Raw genomic sequence first — 6,000 nt, 5'->3', positions numbered from 1 at the left:
TGCTTAACTCAATTATGTCTAGCCATCCCCATTTCTGAAAACGTACTTTCAAGAAAGAAATAACTGAGCTCAGGAAATAATCCACACTAAATTGTCAACAATTATCTTTTAAATCTCCCTTTCCTCAAAGGTGTTTTTATTCTTGCAAGACTAACTAAAAGAATGAAATTCCAGGCTGGAGAGATGGCTCAGTCATTAAGAGCATTTACTGCTCCTACAGAGGACTGGGGTTTGGTTCCTAGCACCCACCTTGGTAGCTCATAACTACCTCTAAGCCTAGCTCAAGGGGAGCCAGCGGCTCTGGCCTCCTCAGCCCCTGGTGCTCACTTGTGTTTTCAGTCATACACACAGACTCATTCTTATACAGTTAAAATCAAAATGGAGCTGAACAGGTGACTCGGTGTCTAAAAGCACTGGCTGCTCTCCCAGGGGACCTGGATTCAGTTCCGAGAGATCTAATGTCCTCTTCTGGCATCTGACGGCACTAGGCATGCATGTGGCCCACATAAACACATACATGCAGATAAATGTACATAAACAAGTAAAATTTAAATTTTCACTGTAGGACTTTAGAGATCCCCTTCCAGCCTCTAAAAGTCTTTTCCAAGTGACAACAATCACCTCTAACCTATGCGGCTTTGGAATTCACCTGGTTACTTTTCTCCAAGTGTGTTGAGACCGGATGTAGGTGTGTTCCAAAGATCCTAGCACTGGAAAATTAAACTAGGGCCTGAGAGGAGGCTTAGCAGGTGAAGGCACTTGCTACCACGTCGCAAGGCTTGACCAACACGGTGAAATCAGAGACTTGGCTCTGACCAGTTGTTTTGCACATTCATGCTACATAAATAAGTGTACTTTTAAAATATTTGTGTATTTTATGTGCACAAGTCCTCTGTTTGTATGTATGTATGCCTGCATGACAGAAGAAGCATCAAACACCGTAATGCAAGGTTGTGAGCCACCATGTAGTTGCTGGGAACTGAACTCAGGACCTCTGGAAGAGTAGCCAGTGCTCTTAACTGCTGGGTCATCTCTGCAGCCCCTGTAAGTGATGGGTTTTTTTTCTTTCCTTCCTCTAAAAATTAAGCTAACAACAATAGAATCTGTTTCTGTGTTGGGAACTGGTATCCTACACAATGGCAGAATTTCCCTCCTGGAATAAAGGAATCCATGCATTAACTCGGTCCAGGTGGAAGGCAGCCTTTCAGTCACGAAGGGTAACAACTCTGACAGAGACCAGTGTTGAAAATGCCGCGGTTGCCAACAGCAACGTGCTTTCCACCTGCACTACTGTGGTCCTGAGCTTCTGCAGTCTGCAGCACTCCGGCTCCTTCCTACTACCGTCGGGTGTGGTTGGGGAGAGCATCCTTGACCGCATCTTCGCTGTGCGGTGCCTGGGAGGGCAGGCGGCAATAATGATAACGCAACACTTGCAGAGGCTCCTTTCTGCCTGCCTGGGCTGGTGGGCGCGGGAGCAAAGCCAGTTAAGCCTTGTTTTTACTGTGAACAAAAGCCACACTCTCAGCTGTGGCGCCAAATTCTAGCTCACCCTGCGGGAGTATCTGGCAGCTCTGGGGTAGGTTGGGAGGCTAGGCTAGCTGGCTGCACCCAGCTTGTTTACCGGCCTCCTGGACCGGCGGCGGGCAAGAGGCACCCCCAAAACCCGGACACGGAGCAGCTGGAAGCAGCCTGCAAAACCTCCAACGGAGAAGAGAGAGCAGAAGGAATCTTCAGGGCCATCCCAGCCCTAAGCCGGCCAGAAGTTGCTGTGGCAAGTGCTTCCTGACTTCTGTCACTGACTTTGATGGCAGAGACTTGTCTCTTGTGGGACCAGAGATGACCCTGGAAGCACTCAATCCCCTGTCAGGTGCTCGGAAGTCACAAAAAGGTGAAAGAAATGGGTTGGTGACATGCTTTGCTGGCCTCTGTGTCAGATTCTCAAAGTCAAATGTCATTAGCAAGGACGCTTTAAACAGGATTGTTGTCCTTATCTTGAGTCTCCAGTACATCAACATAGTAAGGACATCCCCCCGGATGCCCTCTGATACAGCGGACTACCAGGGGCAGGCCATGGAGAGAACACTTCAGTGCCTTTGAGGTTGATGTTTTTGACCAGGAAGCAAAAGAGCCTGCAGGGCGGCTGTGGAGCTTGCCCACCAGAGCACCTTCTCTGTTCTGCACATGCGGTGTGTGGGGCAGTCGTCTCTTCCTCAGGAAAGAGCCCACAGACACATATAGGTTCGCTGTGAAGGGTTAACATGAAAACCCACATGAAGTGCCTGACATTTAGTGAGCACACAATAAACGTGGTATCCAAAATACAGTAGAGAATCTTCTAGAAATAATCATATGTGCGGAGAAGTTCTGGCTGGAGAGATACCTCAGCAGGATAGTTTTTGTCTTAAAACATGGCATGAATTTGATTCCCAGAACACATTTTGTAATCCCAGTGCTCAGAGGAAGAAGCAGGTGGATCCCTGAAAGTCACTGGTCAAGTTAACATATTAGATAAGTCCTTCCAGGCCAGCAAGAAACCCTGGGGAGAGGTATGTACGGTGCCTAAGGAATGACACCTGAGGCTATCTGACCATCCCCACACATGTGCATGCACTCCAACAGTTACACACACACATACATAAACACACACACACACACACAGGCTCTGGAGCAGTCTGCCTTACAGAGTGAGCACACACACACACGCGCGCACACACACACACACACACACACACACACATATACACGCGCGTGCGCGCACACACACACACAGGCTCCGGGCAGTCTGTCTTACAGAGTGAGCACCATACCTGACACTGACACTCACGCACACACACACACGTGCGCACACACACACACACACACACACACAGGCTCTGGAGCAATCTGCCTTACAGAGTGAGCACCATACCTGACACTGACACTCACACACACACACACACACACACACACACCACACACCACACACACGGCTCCGGGGCAGTCTGCCTTACAGAGTGAGCACCATACCTGACACTGACACTCACACACACACACGCACACACACACACACACACACACACGCATACACATGCGCGTGTGCGCACGCGCACACACACACACACAGGCTCCGGGCAGTCTGCCTTACAGAGTGAGCACCATACCTGACACTGACACTTCACACACACGCACACACGTGAGCACACACACACACACGCATACACACGCGCGTGCGCGCACGCACACACACACACACACACACACACACACAGGCTCCGGGCAGTCTGCCTTACAGTGAGCACCATACCTGACACTGACACTCACACACACCCACACGCGCGCGCGCACACCCACACGCGCGCGCGCACGCACACACACACACGCACACACACACACATACACACGCGCGTGCGCGCGCGCGCGCACACACACACACACAGGCTCTGGAGCAGTCTGCCTTACAGAGTGAGCACCATACCTAACACTGACACTCACACACACGCACACACGTGAGCACACACACACACACACACACACACGCACACACGTGAGCACACACACACACACTGACACTGACATTGCTGCTGAGCATATTGAATATGGTTTGTCTCTGTTGGTTACTGCTGGTTTCTTCAACCTCTCTGGGCCTTGCTTGCTTCATCTGAAAACTGTATGTTGTAACAGCACCTGCCCAAAGGACCATCAAGAGCACCAGCTATGACAATTCCTGCAAAGAGACTACCACACGGCACCTAATATATGTCAACAAATGTCATTACTGCTTTCAGCATCTGGTGGATGATCCTTCAGGAATTTATGACTCCGTGAAAGACGCCACAGCATCATTTTAGGCCAGGAAGAGGAGGACCTTTTCCGCCGGCAGTTGCCTGTCTCCCCTTTCATTCCCAGAGAGAAGGCTGGGTCCTCTAAACCTCTGACGTCCTTGTACAGCCTTCATGACTCTACGTTCTTACAGCAACTGGACCGCGCCTCTCTACAGCACCTCCTTTTCAAGCTTCTGAGCTAACTGTAGACCCCTGGACATTTGTAGGAGCAGTCTGCATCTCCTTTTGCTTTTAATGTACCGTCCTGTGTAACTCTGGACAGTAATGAAAACAGGACTTTGACATTCACACAGTTTACTTCTTCAGTTTAGCCTGCAGAAGGCGGTGGGGGAGGGATATAATTCCATGTGGACCTCCTGCACACGTTCATCTGTGTGATCATCGCTATGGTCAAATACAGGAAAAGGCCAGACCAAGGCCCTTTTTTGTTGCCTGGCATACTTTTGAACTCAGTTTTTTACTGACTTACACCCCATTTTCTGTAAATCGTTTTTCTCGTGGTTAAAACTTGCTAAGAACTTGCTTAGTTCATCATAAATAAACCCAGTGAGCAGGAAGTGTAGAATAGGTCAAGCCCCTAATATAATTGCATTCTCGGAGATAGCATTAATGTTTTTATTTAGGGGAGAATTACAGAAAGCAAGATGAAGAAAATTGGGCCTAGAATTGCACTCCATTTTAAAAGTACATAAAAAAAACTTCGGTATAGAAAAGATAGAAGCCCCACAGTAAACTGAATTATCTAAATGAAATTTAACACACACACACACACATGTTCACACCAGTGAGCATGCTTTGGAAATGTGAAACTTTCCTGAACCATCCTCCCATCATCCAACCATGAGCCATAGTCGTAAATATGAAGCCTCCTTTCTGCTGCTGAAGCCTGGGATCTTATTTCTTCTCGCTCTAAATAACACAAGGCAGAAGTTCAACTTCAGTTAATGCCCAGGCTTGGAGTTGCCAGGGAGAACCCTGCTGAGTTATCTGCGGTGAACCACAGCCTTCCAGTGTGGATGCCCTGGACGTACTGTCTAAGCTGCAGAAAGTACAGGCTAGAAGCCTGGCAGAACATGGAGCTGAGACACATTCCCTTCACAAACTTTGGCATTATTAAAATGTTAATATTCCAAACATTTCCCCTGTAAATACATTGTTTTGGAGGCCAGCAACCATGGAGTACTGCAAAATGCTGGCGGCTATAAGGCAGAAGAAACCTTGGCCCTATGTGGCTTTGGGGAAGCTGAGGACAGTGACTTAAAGATTACTTCTACCTTCTCCATCTCTCCCATACCCTGGATTTATTTCCAAAATACTTTTTGTTTACTTTTGAGATAGTGTTTCTTGTACCAAAGACTGGACTGGAACTCACTGTGTAGCAAGATGGCCTCCACTTCTGATTCTCTACTTCTCGGGTGTTAGGATTACAGATGGTTTATGCGGTGCTGGGGATAGAACCTAGGGCTTACTCCTTTCTTGGCAAACACTCTGCCAACTGAACTACATCCCCAGCTTGTTCAAAAGTCATCTAAACCTAATTAAGCATCCACTTCCTCTCTCTGACACCCACCACGACGCAGAACCTAGATCCTCTGGGAGAGCAGGATAATCTCTTTCTTCTTTCTTTTTTCTTTTTTTGTTTTGTTCTTGTTTTCAATTTTTCAAGACAAAGTTTCTCTGTGTAGCAGTTCTGGCTGTCCTGAAACTCTCTCTGTAGACCAGGCTGGCCTCGAACTCACAGAGATCTGCTTGCCTCTGCCTCCCACGTGCTGGGATTAAAGGTGTGCACTACCATACCTGGCACAGGATATTTTCTTAACCAGCGAGCTGTCTCTCCAGTACTGTATGCTGTTTTGAAAGTTGTGAACTGAAGTCTTATTTCCAGTAACCTCCATCCCTGGCTTCCGGATTGCGAGGAGAGGGTGACAGTGGGACGGTGTCTTGAGGAGCACTGACCTGTGTGTGATGTCCTCTGTGAGGGCTGGTGATCCCCTGCACTGCTAAAGCCACTGCCCCGCACAGCACGACGATTACCACACTGACTCTGAGTGCCACCGTCACTGTTCAAATCCTGTGAAGAGACACCACGGCCAGGGTGACTTACAAAAGAAGGCATTTAACTGGGGCTTGCTTCGCTACAGTCACACAGAGTTAGTCCATGATCACCATTGGCAGGAAG

This window comes from Microtus pennsylvanicus, chromosome 5 (genome assembly GCF_037038515.1).
Source record: "Microtus pennsylvanicus isolate mMicPen1 chromosome 5, mMicPen1.hap1, whole genome shotgun sequence".
Classification (NCBI taxonomy): Eukaryota; Metazoa; Chordata; class Mammalia; order Rodentia; family Cricetidae; genus Microtus; species Microtus pennsylvanicus.
The sequence above is the reverse complement of the archived record's forward strand: the minus strand, read 5'-3'. Positions refer to the sequence as shown.